The 15,340-nt window shown below is 43.0% G+C and overlaps 1 protein-coding gene across 4 annotated transcripts in view; it reads left to right on the forward strand.

The window, feature by feature from the left end:
* Positions 1 to 10,796: 10,796 nt before the first annotated feature.
* TESPA1 (thymocyte expressed, positive selection associated 1) overlaps positions 10,797 to 15,340 on the forward strand; it is a 36,236-nt gene continuing 31,692 nt past the window's right edge. For 3 of the 4 annotated variants that reach the window (XM_086400774.1, XM_086400775.1, XM_086400776.1), the window contains exon 1: positions 10,803 to 10,959. The gene's annotated coding sequence lies outside the window, so the exon portion shown is untranslated. Of the gene's footprint in view, positions 10,960 to 15,340 lie in introns of all 4 variants that reach the window. The other variant, XM_086400777.1, reaches the window with a different exon arrangement.

Below are 15,340 nucleotides of genomic sequence, written 5' to 3' on the forward strand. Positions count from 1 at the left end.
GGCAGGCTGCACTCCATGGGGTAGCAAAGAGTCAAACACGACTGACTAAAACAACATGAAGGCAAAGGCTGGAGGACAAGCTGTAAAACAGAATTCTGTAAGGAAAGTAGCCGTTTTCACTTGAGATAGAGGTAGAAGAAAAGACCCTGATGCCAGGAAAGATTGAGGGCAGGTGGTGAAGGGGGCAACAGAGGATGAGATGGTTTGATGACATCACCAAATCAATGGACATGAGCTTGAACAAACTCCAGGAGATAGTTAAGGACAGGAAAGGCTGGTGTGCTGCAGTCCAGGGGGTCGCAGAGTTGGACACGACTTAGCAACTGAACAACACTGCAGGATAAGTGGCAATGAATATTTGGAGAAACGACTTGGAAGTTAGGAAGAGGGGAAGGGCTCACAAAAGTAGGAGTAGAATCTCAGTTTTGAGAAAGAGTTCTGTGCCATTCTTTCTTCCTTGGCCTGGTGATAGTGGCCAGGCACAGCTGGCAGAAGGATGGATGGGATTTAGGTAGGTCCTTTGAGTAAAAGTCTCTTCTCTCTTTCTGATCTAATCTAATTCCAGGGGCCCAGATTGGCTGGGGAAGACAAAACCACCCAGGCAAGAAGAGTCAAATGTCCTCAGCAAATATTGGCAGTGCTCATTTACTTCTCATAGGCCCCGTACCCTAAAGGTGGGGGAAGAAAATTCCGGGCTGAAAATATAATTAGTCAGCCTGCTGGTTTGGGCTCTAATTTAATCTGGGCAGCTGTGTCAGGAGCCTGTATTAGCATGACACTGGGAGGCGGAGAATATAATTACTGAGCAATAGAGTAGGGGAGGAGAAGTGGGATGGTGACCGGTTTGTGCTTGTGGGAGAGGATGGGGGGTGGAGGGTGATGTCAATGAAAAGTGAGGATTCTCCTGGGAGAAGGCGCTAGGAAAGAGGCTTCTCTTCGTGGATGGACGGTGACTTTAATTTGGCTTTTAAGAAATGATGTGTGTGTTGTGCAGGATGTGTGCGTCTGTGTTGGTGTGAGGGGGGGCGGGGCTCGGTAGCTAGCAGCTAGTCCACTCTGCATGACAAAGGTGAGCTTGAGAGCTGATAGATGGGCCTTGTTGGCTAGTGTGGAGAAAAGGGGACAGAGGGGACAGGAGTGAAGGAGCAAGTTAGGGTTCAATTCTGAACAAATATTCTCAGATACTTTTTCAGTGGATCGAAGTGGGGAAAGAGAAGAAGAATTTTAAATGTGCATGCTCATTATCTCCTTTTTGTCTTAGGCAAAAGAAATGAGATTGGAAAAATATTTTGTAGGCAATTTCACTTACACCAAAAAGCTACCAACTACCAATTTCACTTTGAGGATGCCTACTTTGTGCAGAGCTCTGGGTTAAGCAGCTTATACTTTAATGTCCTAAATGGTCCTTTGAAAGTTCAACAAGATACATGGTATGCTGCTGCTGCTGCTGCTGCTAAGTCGCTTCAGTCATGTCCGACTCTGTTCGACCCCATAGACAGCAGCCCACCAGGCTACCCCGTCCCTGGGATTCTCCAAGCAAGAACACTGGAGTGGGTTGCCATTTCCTTCTCCAAAGCATGAAAGTGAAAAGTGAAAGTGAAGTCACTCAGTTATGTCTGACTTTTAGCCACCCCATGGACTGCAGCCTACCAAGCTCCTCTGTCCATGGGATTTTCCAGGCAAGAGTACTGGAGTGGGTTGCCATTGTCTTCTCCGGATACATGGTATGATAACCCATACCATGGGTTAACAATGGAGGAAACTGAAGTTCAGAGGTGTTAATTACAATACTCAAAGTCAGACAGCTACTAAGTTTGAAGTTATCATTTAAATCCAGGCCTATCTGACTCAAATCACTATGCTATTAACTAGCAACCCAAAAGAGGTGTTATCCTTTCCATGTATGGGGCTTCTCTGGTGGCTTAGACAGTAAAGAATCTACCTGCAGTGTGGGAGTCTTGGATTCCATTCCTGGGTCAGGAAGATCCCCTGGAGAAGGGAATGGCTACCCACTCCAGTATTATTGCCTGGAGAATTCCATGGACAGAGGAGCTTGGCAGGCTACAGTCCATGGGGTCACAAAGAGTCAGACTTGACTAAGCAACTAACACTTTCACTTTCTCCATGTATATTTGGGGGAACTGAGGCTCAGAGTAGTGACATAATTTGAATTAGCTCAAAACATGACTTAGTATCACAACTGGAAACAGATCTTGGATCTCACACAATACTGTCTTTTTACATAAAGGATATGTAGGGGAAAGAAGATATTATTTACCAAGAAAAGAACTAGATATCTTGAAAGATATACAAATACAAGAATGGTTTTCCTCACCCTCAACCCAGCACTTTTCATTATAACTAAAAAGTATGCTAACAAACAGCTAAATTTTTTGCTCATTTGTTATATACTAGGTGATATACTAAATTTTATACACCCTCTTATTTCACTCTCACAACACCAGAGATGGGCATTAGTATTGTCCCATGTTACATGAGAAGATAAGGCTTCAAGGCTACACAGCTTGCCCAAACTCACATAGCGGGTCAGTGACAAAGCAGTGATTCAAATCCTGACAGCCCGCCTCTCTCTTTATTACCACCTCCCTGTGAAACGCTGTTCCTTCAAGCATCAGCCCATCCTTCCTTCAATATCCAAGATGGATCTATCAGCTTTATCTACCCTCTTAAAGTGACATAACACTTAACAAAATTCCACAGAAATCTTCCTTTATTTCAACCCTAGGCCAGTCCCACTCACATTTCAGCCTATTATTTGGGGAGTGGGAAAACATATAGATATTTATTGGGGATCTTTTTCTTTACTCTCAGAGCTATCTTTCTCTGTAGCTTTTAACCTTTCCCCACCCAGGCAAGGCCTTGCAAATTTGTCCTCTGTCTTCTGTCCTAGGGGTCTCTGTCTTTTAAGCAAAAATCAGAGGAGAAGCCTGGTTCTTCTATTGCTTTTGTCCTTTTGAGGTTCCATCTGCCCTTTTGCTCTCTTTTTCCCAGGCAACTATCTCTCAAGGGGCCTAGAGAGCCACTGGGAGTGAGAACGTAGAGAAGTCAACTCTTGGCCTCCCAAGGGAAGGGGGAGCCCGGGAGGAAGCTGTGCTCCAGGGCTTCTGGACAACTGATTAGCTGGAGGAGATGGCCCTTCATGCCTGCCTGCCTAGTCCCGCTTGCTCAGCTGCTCAGCATCTGCCCTGCCCCCAAGAGAAGAGTGGGTCTTCTCTAGGGTCCCTGCCAATCTCCTGGGCTCTGGCAAAACGAGCCAAGAAGGGCGCAGATGTGTCCTGCATCCTGAAGCCTGCAGGCACCACTAGGCGGCTCTGCAGCCCATATCCGGGAAGCCAGAAGGAGCAACGTGATTTCACAGGTCTCCCTACCCCTGAAATCCTCCACCCCCCACAGTGTTTGCTCCCTATGTCTTCCCCCTCAGGCCCCCAAATCCTCTCCTCCCTCCTCAGAAGAAAGCATAGGCTATAATTAGAAAATGCTTCTGACTGAAAGTCAAAAAGGTTACTTTCATCACTAGCCACTAAGATCCCACAAACTGAGCAGCGTGACCTAAGTAAACAAATAAAGTTGATTCGAAAGAAAGAGACTGGTTATATCAGTTACCAAGGCAATGACAAGGGTCACTCCTAGTATGGCCATCAGAATGAGTGGATTTATAAGCCAGCAGCAATGATACAGTCTTCATAATCAGACAGACCAGAGATGAAATCCTGGCCTTCTTCTGAGACTGCTGGAGCTCCTTTTCTAACGTCTAACCCAAAATCAATCTCAGGCAACTGCAGACAAACCAACCTGGGGGACACTCTACACAACAGAAGAACGATACTCTTCCAAAACGTCAAGGTCACGAGAGAGAAAGGGAAATTGAAAAGCAATTCCAGATGAAAGGAGATAAAATAGACATGAAGTCTATGTGCTATGTGTGATTCTATACTTCATGGAGGAAAAAATTAAATTTGAATAAGATCTATCTTAGATGATAATGTTGTGTCATTGTCAGATTTCCTAATTTTGATCATTGTACTAGACTTGTGAAAATTAGTAGATTTGTTTTAAGGTGACACAACATCTGCAAATTATTCTTAAAATTCAGAAAAAGAGACTGTGTGATAATGCAAAATATTAACCATTGTCAGTCAGTGTGACAGGTGATGTGCATGTGCAGAGTCTTCTCTTGTGTTGTTGGAAGAGGGTGTTTGCTATGACCAGTGTGTTCTCTTTGCAAAACTCTATTAGCCTTTACTCTGCTTCATTCTGTACTCCAAGGCCAAATTTGCCTGTTACTCCAGGTGTTTCTTGACTTCCTACTTTTGCATTCCAGTCCCCTATAATGAGAAGGACAGTTTGAGGGGGGGGGGTGTTCTAGACGCAAAGAGTCAGACACGACTGAGCAACTGAACTGAACTGAACTGAGACGGTTTTGTAGGTCTTCATAGAACCTTTTGAAATCCTATTCAACTTTGACTCAAATAAAAATTTACCCAATCTTAGGAATAAGCCCTCTTTTAACCCTTAAATCCAGCCAATCTCTTGAGATAATCCATCAGTTTGGGTTATGTCAACCTTTTCAACTGTGGCCTGGTAGTTGCCTCCTACTACCTTAGGCAAAGCAGAACTCAGAGAATAAGTATAGGCTGCCACCTGGTGGCCTTTAAAGAAAATTACTTGAAAAATTCATCTGTACACAGAAGTTGGCAGAATAGGAAACACCAGGACACAGAGATTCTGCTTCAAATCTCGTTTAATTTATCTGTGGGTTATAAAGTCCACTCTATGGAAGTGAATTTTGAAGTCTAGAGTCAAGATATATTCACCGTTTTCCCCAGAGTATTTACTCAATAAATGGTAACTAGAATTACTAGAAACATAAAATGTTCTACTGGAAAGAAACTTGAAGACCATTTATTTTTATCTAATCATTTTATAGTTAAGAAAGCTTGGGACTTCCCTGGTGATCCAGTGGTTAAGAATCTGCCTTGAAATGCAGGGGATTAGGGTTTGATCCCTGGTCAAGGAACTAAAATCCCACATACCTCTGCCAAAAAATATTAAAAAAAAAAAAAAAAGAAGAAGAAGAAGAAGAAGAAAAAAGAAAGAAACCTAAAATCCAGAAAAGATGCAGATCAAAGTCTAAAGGACAGGCTTTTGACTCCTTGCTTTTATCAAACCTATTTCAGAAGAAACCAGTTTATCCTGAGTGCAGCAAAATGATAGAACGTGACTACAGAACACTTGAGTTTAAATCTCATTCACACCCACCCTCTCATTTACTCCTACCTTCTAAAGTGGGCCTGGCTGCTGCCAACTTCAAGTAGGTAAGGGTAGGAGGGGGCTCCAGAGGAGGGAACTGTCCCGTCGGTGAAGGAGGACAGCTGTGACAGGAGCAGGTGCCTGCAAGAGACGAGATGTTTTTATGAGGTCGGTCGGCCAAAGCAACTTGCCTTTTGAAGTTGGGGTGGTTTTACACTCTAGTTTTGCTTTCTCTTGTGTATGGATCACTTCCTTTCAGATTCTCTCTCTGCACTTGTCTTAGGTTCTGTTTCTCTTCTTCTCCTCCCTTCTTCCTCTTTCTTTCTCTCTAACCCTAAACAAAGAGAACTCTCCTTGGAGCCGAGAGTCCTGCACAGACCAATAGCTGGGGTGGACCGTACACCATCTCCCGCTCTGCAACTCTGCCTCTGATCAGAAGCTGACGGTTATCCCACTTCCTCTGATTAACTGACACATCACTGATAAAACTTTTTAGCATCCTTGCAGAAATCCTGGTTTGTTGTTCTCCACCCATCAGTGGGTTCTGCCCCACACCCTCTCTTGCCTCTATATCTGCTCTGCCCCCCAGGTTCTCTGGTCCACTGTGGCTGGGAAGAACAGGCTAACTTTGGTGGAATGGCCGCAGAGTTTCAGGGCTTCTCTTCTGTAGAGATGAGAGGAGAATGTAAGCTTAGAAAAGAGCCCTCCACCTCTTCCTGCAATCTGCTTCTCCTGCCCCTTCCTCATCAGAACTCAAGTTCTCATGTTCTGCCTCTAAACCCTAAACCCCACACTCAAACACTGCATTTCCCCTTATATCAGATCTAAAGCAACCTTCAAATTCTGCCTGCTGTTGTGGCTTTTAATCCCCCTCCTTTTAAAGACTTTAGAGTGCTGGACCTAAAGACCACAGCTTTAAATGTTTCCCAAGTCCATGAGGTCACTAAGTGCCTCCTGGCACTTGACGCACAGTTTCTCAAAGGTCCAACTCACCTTAGATGCTCTTTCACCCAAACATTTTGACAGCTTTTCTTTCATCCCCTCATTGTTTTCTTACCACCAGTTATACCATTGCTATCAGCGGTGACTATGTACCAGCTTCCTGGTAGAGAGAGGAACCGTCCTAGAAGCCATCCTTTCTTCTAGCTAGGAAGACCAAGCTGAAAATGTTTCCACATTTCTTGTTCCTCAAGTCCACAGGGTTATCCCAGCTCCCAAAGTCCTCGAACTCCCATCCTGTGAATCCCCAGATCCCTCCTCGTTCACTGCACTTATGTTCACATCCTGTGGACCTCAGACTCTGTCCTCCTCAAAGGGCTTCTAAGACACTGAGCTTACTACATGAATCACACTTGAGACCCCATGAGGCCTCTAAGTTAAATGACATACTTCTAAATTAAACAGGCTTGATCAGAAGAAAGGTAGGACATAGGCTTACCAGACAATCTCTGTTCAAACCATCCGAGTGTGATGAAAGACCTGAGCAGCGTTTTTTAATCTAGAGAAGGCAGAACAGAAATGACTGTAGTGGAGGACAACTTTCCTATGAGTGATTTGTTTGGGATGTTCCTCAAAAAAATAAAAAAGAGAGAGAGACTAAGACATTTGGGAAATAAAAACTCCTTCTGAGAGAATCACAACTGATGTCAGCTTGCTAAAATCTTCAAGAAGTTGTGCCTTAAAGAATAAGTTTTTTCTTTTGTTAGCCATGTATTTCCTCCAAATTATTTAATCACGCAAGAGAGTAAGCCTTCTAAGGGATAGCATTTTATATTGTCTATCTTTGTATCCCCCTGGATCTAGTTTTTCTCTGGAACTTAGATGGCAGACAACTAAATTCAATTCAAATAGAATTATCACATCAGATCCCCACAGTATTGCCCTTTGCAGAGGCTGGTGACATACTGCTCTTTAGTTCTGCTGGATTTATAACAGGGAAGAGATAGCAAAACAGAACGAAGAACCTCACTGCAGTTAAACTGAGTGATTCAGAGCACTGGGTGTATTAGGAAATAATAGTAAATCCCATTTCTTTGAATCCTGTACTGCCAAGCACAGAAGCAAAGAAAAGGACAAGATGAACCTCTGCAGGTCTGAATGTCTCATGAAGTTCAAAAAACTCTTCATGAGTTGAACCCTTACTTTCTCTCCTACGGCACTACCCATGCTCTCTCCCCACTTTTTAAAAAAAATTTTGGCTATGTGGGCTCTTAGTTCCCTGACTGGGGATTGAATCTGCACCCCCTGCACTGGAAGCAGAGTCTTAACCACTGGATCACCAGGGAAGTCCCTCTCTCCCCTACTTTTGAGCCTTTGGTACAGGAAAGGGACAAACGCATTCAAACTCCCACATCAGTGATTTGCAGAAACAGACCCAGTGGAAAATGGCTGCTCGCAAACCCCACGGTCTGAAAACAGAGAAAGCTGAGAACTGAAATGGAAGCAACTAGCTTGCATCTGGGCTGGGGCAGAGGGGTCCAGCTGCTTGGCCCAGAGCAGCGGCTGTGAGCAGCAGCTTGTCCATCTTGGGACAGTCTTGCTGGGCAGCTGTCCTGGCTCTGCCCCAGGTCTGGCTGGGCTGCCTGCCAACTAGCTCTCAATCTGGTAGCTTCAGAACTTTTTCCCAATCCTGCTCAGCTATTTGATGGACACCTCAGTGCTAGGAAACTGTTCTTATTTATCAGTGTTATCAGGTTACATGTCTGGAGGACAATATTCAAAGGCCATTTTTACTTAGCTTTGTAATGGATAACACTTTGTTCCCTAACGCATTCTCTCTTGCCTTTCTAATGATTTCTTACCAAAAATCTCTCACTTAATATTTTCACTTTCTGTAAGAAACCACACATAGGTACAGGAGAGAAGAGTAAAAGTATGTGTAGATTTCTAGAGCCAAGAGAACCTTACAAAATCTTTCTCTATTTGTCGAAAAGGAAGCTGATAGCCAGAGAAACTGAGTAACCAGCATATAGCTAGTGTTAAAGCCAGATGGCTTTTTTACTCCCAGTTCAGTGTTTTTACTAAATTTCATAAAGCAAGGGAGGTCACCCTAGAATGACAAGTTGACCATGTGATAAGGCGTTAAACTACTGAATCGCATGGGCAGTAGAGAGATAACTCTACATCTCAGATAGTTTAAGAGTTTTTATTTTTAACCGGGGGTGGGGGGGGTGGCGGGAAACGAGCAGAATCTCCTAAAAACCTCCTGAAATCTTGAACTATATCTAGCAGAAAAAGGACAATTGGTCAAGGTTTCAGGAAGCCCGTGGAATATATGATGAGAAAACTTTAGAGAGTCAAAGATATAGAGGCTCCATCCCTGGGCAGGGGAGATCCCCTGGAGAAGAAAATGACCACCAACTCCAGTATTCTTCCCTGGAGAATTCCATGGAGAGAGGAGCCCGGCAGGCTACAGTCCAAGGGGTTGCAAAGAGTCGGACACAACTGAAAGACTGAACACACACACACACACACACACAATGTTATCAGAGGACATAGGAAGGGTAGATAAGAGGGAGAGAGAGAAATATTCTACAATTGAGGAATAAGACAAACATAGAATACTCTGGACTTCTTTGTCTTCCTAGGGATCATACAGCAGCATCTTTGTCTTTCAGCAATTGCTTTTAAAGAAGAAAACATTTATTTAAAAAAAAATCACAGACCTTTTTTTAATTAACAAAAAAAAAAAAACCTCTCAAAATTTGCTTGTGAAATGAATTTTTGTGAAATGAAAATTTGTTTCTTTAATGAGTAAGGTCACTTTGGTGGCTTCAGGGACTAGAGTTTTCCTAGAGTTTTGCAACTAGTCCTTTAGGAAGATTATCTTCATTTTGCAGATAGGAAGTTGAGGTCTGGAGGTGTTAGTTAATGTGTCCAGGGCTTCCCTGGTGGCTGAGTGGTAGAGAATCTGCGTGCAGTGCAAGAGACTCGGGTTCGATCCCTGGGTTGGGAAGACTGGAGGAGGGCATGGCAACCCACTCCAGTGTTGTTGCCTGGAGAATCCCATGGACAGAGGAGCCTGGTGGGATACAGTCCATGGGGGTCGCAAAAGAGTTGGACGTGACTCACTGACTAAACAAGAACAGACAACATAGAGGTGGTACTTTCCCTGTCCCCAGCATGTTGAAGATAACAGTTAAGGAAAGTAGTGAATTTCAGAAATGAGGTTAAAAACAATTTTAACTTCCATTAGTTAGTTGTAGTTAATTTGTACAGGGTAAAAATAAATAGTGTTAAAGAGACCAAGGGAGTGCTAGATTTGGTTTTTTACTTGTGGATTTTGAGTTAATTCTCTGAAAAATTTATATTTAGCACCTACTATATACTGGGAAAGAGGTTTAGACATTTTTATCCCTACATGTAAATGAATGTATTGTGTGTGTCTGTGTGTATTAGAGAGAGAGAGAATTATTATTTTAATCCTACTTGTCTTTGAAGAAAATAATATTTAGAGAAGTTGATTTGCTGAGCAGAAATTTAGGCTACTTTCCATGACACTATAACTATATTGTGAATATCCAATGAAGTTGTCCCACTGGCAATTGGAAATGAAATTTTGGAACATGGTAAAAAGAGATCCAGCTGTAGTTATAGCCATAAAATTGGGAAGAAAAGAATGAACACATGAAAGTCAGTTCCAGCAGTACATCAGAGGTGTGTCTCGTATGATAAATATTATGATAAATATTTGTAAGTAAATGACACAGGAAAGGAACAGAATCAGGACCTGAAGAGAGATAGGAGATAACTTGGTGCAACATCAAAGAAGAAAGAGTGTCAGGAGATGGGGTGAGGGATCGTCAAGGATACTGAATGCTGGTCAGAGGTGAAAGTGACAGAGGGATGGAAGAAAATCTAGAGTCTAATCAGTCTTCTTGAAACTGAAAGCCAGTAAATGGAAGACGTCTCCAGGCTGGGACAGATTTGGGGGTGAGAAATCAATCAGTCATTTAACAAGAAATACTTTGAATTGGTTTGAGCAAAAAATAAAACATTAAGAAGTCAACACAGAGAGACAGTTGCTTACAATGGTGCAGTATTTGAAAACAAGCTTCTGGGGACTTCATGAGAGTGTGAAAGAGTTATGAAAACAGATGCACTCTGGCTTAGAGGACTCTTCAGTTTGTGATGGGGCCGTAAGCATCTTCTCAGAAATAAATGTGAGATCATTTTAGGGAGAGAGCATTACCGTTTTTAGACACTTCTCCTGCTGAGGACAGAAGCTTTACGTGAGGCAACGGAATTATTTGAGGCAGTTACATGGTTAGAAGACTTTTCCTGTACACATCCTTCAGTGAGCTGTACCTTCCCCTTAATAGGAAAAGGTCTCCTATTGTCTCGGAAAGAGCATTGCAGATCTTGACGGGAAGGGCTCCTTAGTGGTGAGCTGCGGGGACCTCAGATATTTTGTTCTACAGTCAGTCTGCCGAGCTAAACAGAGGATGTGGCTGGGGTAGGAGGCGGGGACTGTGCATGTGTGTGTGTGTGTATGTGTGTTTGAGCATTTTCTCATTTCCGCTTCCCCTTTCAAGCCGGCAAAAGCAGTTTCATGAAGACAGAGAGAAAGGTGCGATATGCAATATGATACCTTCTCCTTGTCCTCGCCTCCATCCCAAAACAGGGGAAGGGCAGTGCCCAGCACTGACAACTGCATTGCCTCAAACTCAGCTCTCTACCAGTGGACAGGTGAGTACAACTTCCACCTCAGTTTTAAGACTGTGCTGATTTTGAATGATGCCAGGAGATGGGGAACTTCCCTGGTGGCTCAGCAGTAAAGAATCCATCTGCAATAAAGGAGACCCAGGTTCAATCCCTGAATCAGGAAGATCCCCTGGAGTAAGGGGAAATGACAACCCACTCCAGTATTTTTACCTGGAAAATTCCATGGACAGAGAAGCCTGGAGGGCTACTGTCCATGGGGTCGCAAAAGAGTCGGACATAACTTAGCGACTAAACAACAACCGAAGACAGGGCGAAACATGTCAGAGAAAATCAGGCTGCAGAGAAGAGGGAAACATCAGGAGAAAAGCTCCCACATCCCTGACTTCAACCTTAAGAAATGCATCACTGTGCCTCTTGGAACATGGTCTCTTTGCTTTTTTTTTTCCTTCCTGTTATCAGAGAGGTACTCTTGGCAGGGACATAAAACATGGGTTCCTTTGATGACCTGGTTAGTATTTAGGAATTCTTTCTCGCCTGAGAAGTTCCTCTCTGTGCCCTGCTGTCCTTACTTTTGCTTCATTTCAGTCTGGTTCTAGCTTTGAAAAGTTCTCAAGGAGAAAAGTTTCTTGCCTTCATCTGCTCTAGTATTCATAACTCTGACTCTCGAGAGTACCTAGCCTAAGTCAACTTTGCTTTTTGTGGATATGGCCTCTTTCTTCAAAAGCTGCAGAAGGTTGGTGAGGAGATAAACTATAGCCATATATGCTTGGGTGAGAGAAGAGGGAGAATTTATACAGCTGGACAACACTGGACCAAATTTACTGGAAAACCCAAGATCAACAACCACCTCTCAGGTTGGTGTTCAAGCCGTACATCTCAGAGACGGATTGATGAATATATTGACCCCTTAATGATCTATGTAATCCTGAGTGAGGAGGAGGTCTGCTCCTCCAACACACCTGGTCTCAGCAGTAATCAGGCTGAGCATGTCACCACCTGCATGAGTTTGGGGGAAGGTAGAGGAGTGTGCTGGGGTTTTCCCATGCCCTTCTTGCTACTGAACCCACCAGTGGGTGGAGGAGCAGAGGTGAGTCCCCAGTGCAGAACAAGGACAAGATGAAAGAGCCCCCCAGAAGGGATTTGATGAGACCAGGAGGGTTTGTAGGAGAGCCTCAGTGACTCCATCTACCACAAATGGCCCTGAATAGAGAGAAAAGAGAACTTTCTAGACTTCTAGACAGCATACAGTGGTACCCAGGATAGGAGACTGGCAGTTGCAGGATTTCAACTTTTTTGTCTAAGCTTGTTATTAGGCTTGAGTGATTAGACCTAAAGATCTGGTATAAATTTCCTATAACTTGAAGCATTATTATGAGGAGGGTAAGTCAGGTTTATTATCTGTCTCTACTGAGAATATCATCAGAGATAACTTGCTGAAGCTATGACAAGAGAGATAGAAAGGGGTTTTACAAATGGTTTTTTACTCACAGACACCCCAAGGAGTTTAGAAATTCTTTCCAACTGTACTAATAACTTTTTCTCATAACTCCTTTGCTCCACTGAAACTTAGATGGAGTTCAGTGATTAAACATACTGTAGTGGCCATGGAGACCCAACATAGTCATTTTGATTCATATTCTATTAGAAAAAGTAGAGGGGAAAAAAAAGGAGAGGAAATTTATTCTCAGCTCAGATCATGATTCACATAATAAGAGAAATAGATCCGACATCTATCTCCACTTAATAACTGCCAAATGTTTACTGCCTAAAGGACAAGACCAAGGCTGGTATTCCAGTACCCATGGTACTACTACGTGTCTGGCCCATACCTGGGCCTACTGCAAAAAGCTTGAACACAGATTTTGAGAAGATGAAGAGAGGGTATAGATATTGTGAAAGAAAAAGAAGAGTAAATGTGAGTACCTGAAGGACAGAGTTTCATTACCAAGGAAATAATACTGAAGTATTAAAGATTGTAATTCACAGAACTAACTCGATGATCAAGACATCTGCTCATTCTCACTCCTGTTTCTAGACTGAACTGCCTGTAAACCAGTCCAAATGAACTGGTGCCTCTTATTCTTGATGCCTGATGATAACCCATCCAGAGGAAAGAAATTAGTGTCTCCCAACATGGACAGCACAAGATTCCTTTTTTCCAAATGTACAACTTTAGTAAAGAAGAAAGAAAAAGAGTCTGTAGATGGTCTTCTTTCAGGATGCATTCAACTAAGCTTATTTGTGGGTAAGGGGGGAAGGAGGGAATGAAAAGAGAAGGGGAAAAGAGTTATAAAAGTGAATAGGCATTTTTCTTGGCTTTATTTATCAAATAGCATCCCTCTTTTCTCCTTGAATAGATTGAACTGCTCCCTTAGACCACAAGAATTCTCGAATGCAAAAATGCAGCACTCAGGGTAAATTTTGTTCTGATGGTCTTCCAAACAGCAGTGACACGGGAAAGGGTTACAGATTGGGAAGGCATTGCCTGTCTGTGAAGGAACATGAGAGCTTGTGGCGGGTATGGAGAGCCTGGAGGTATGGAGAATGGCGGGCTGTCAGCCTGGCTTGAGGTGGAGTTTGTCCTATTCGAAAACCGAGAAATTGGCCGTCCTGGGATTTCCCACACCACCTTACAACAGTGGTGATGTCTGTCTTGGCAGTGACCGAGGATAAGATGTACCCATTGCGGAAGGTCTTACAGGCCTCATCATGGAAACTCCGTTTCCTTTTTCTCTCCTCCCACGCTTGTTTTCACTCTCAGTCCAATTCACAGGTACTGCTCGGGGTGTAGGCATAATTCAGAGAGAAGAGAAGAGAGGCCTGTCTGATACGTGTCCTAGGAGGAGGCCCAGAGTGCTGAAGAGAAAACCAGGGCTGGGTCTTAGAAACCAAGAGTGGAGGAGGAGGGCTGTGCAATATAGAGGAAGAAAGCACACACCTGGGGCTCAGAACTTGTGTGTGTTCCATTGATAACAGTCGGTATTCTGTGTGACTTCAGATAAGTCTCTCTCTGTCAGTTTCCTTAACTGCAAAATGAGGGATCGGGATTATATGATCTCTCTGATCCCTCTGAGTATTAAATAAGAACAAAGAACCTATTTACTGCTTATTTTTCATCTCTTCTTAACAGCATCGTCTTACTTTCATCCTCTGGATTTGGCACACACTTCTGTACCCTGTCCCCTGGAGGAGGAAATGGCGACCCACTACAGTATTCTTGCCTGAAAACCCCATGGACAGAGGAGCCTGGCGGGCTACAGTCCATGGGGTTGCGAAGAGTCAGATATGATTGAGCACAAACATATCTCTACTCTACTAACCACTTCTTATTCCTTCTTTCCTTATTCCTGAAAATGTTCCAACTTTAGTGAATGATTTAGACTGAGGGAAAATTAACAATAATAATAACTATGTTTATTAAGCACCTCCTTTATACATCAGGGACTTAATATGCATTATCTGATTTTTAAATCCCAATAACCCAAGTCTGGTACTCTGTCTGTTTTATATATGAAAAAATTTAGGTTTAGAGGGGACAAGGAATTTCACCAAGGACACATACACAGTAAGTAGGCAGAACTGTGATTTCAAACAAGGTTTATTCTGATTCCACAGTGCACATTCTTTCTACAGTTTTCCTTCTCAAGAATTGACCATTCTTCCTAAACCCCTTCAAAACATCCCCATAGTAAGATATCTGTAACTGGAGCTGATATTTGGCAGGTTCAGATTGGTAGGCTATAATGGTTGTTAAAATATTAAAATATGTTCACATCAAATTATGATAAATATTCATTGTTTCAAGCCCTTTGAACGCCCATCACTAACTCAGCTATCCCAGTGCTTCCAACAAGACCCCCCAGATGGCACCAAAAATTCAGTGCCATGCTAGCCATAACGCTTGTGGGACCCAGGCCAAGGACTCTGACTGGTGTCACCTCTGATTTTCCTGTGCTGCTAAATGTTCTGAATGCTACCACCATCTAAAAGTAATGTGAGATTCCAGGCAAACTCTCTTCTAAAGTAGAACGTAGGGTCTTGATTGCTATTAACCAAACAAAGTCACTCTTCTTTTGCTAAGATGATAGCAAAGTTGAGCCAAAATTACTTTTGGTTTGTCTGCCTCCTCTGTACTAGATTATAAGATGGAGAGTTTATGTAGCATGATGTGGAATAGAAAATTTACTAACATTGTTTCTCCTTCTTTTTATCCTAAATTGCGTTTACTGCGGACATCTACATGGTGATCTTAGGTTATTCTCATATGCTACTACCAGTGGAAAGATGATACAACTAGAGTCAGATCAATGTGAATTTAAATCTCAGTACCACAAGATCTTAAATATATGACCTTGGATCACTCACATATCACTCTGAGCTTCAGATAACAGTAGTTAGCTCCAAG

The sequence above is a fragment of the Bos grunniens genome, chromosome 5, assembly GCF_055505025.1.
Source record: "Bos grunniens cultivar Pamir isolate PY7600 chromosome 5, Bosgru_T2T1.0, whole genome shotgun sequence".
NCBI lineage: Eukaryota > Metazoa > Chordata > Mammalia > Artiodactyla > Bovidae > Bos > Bos grunniens.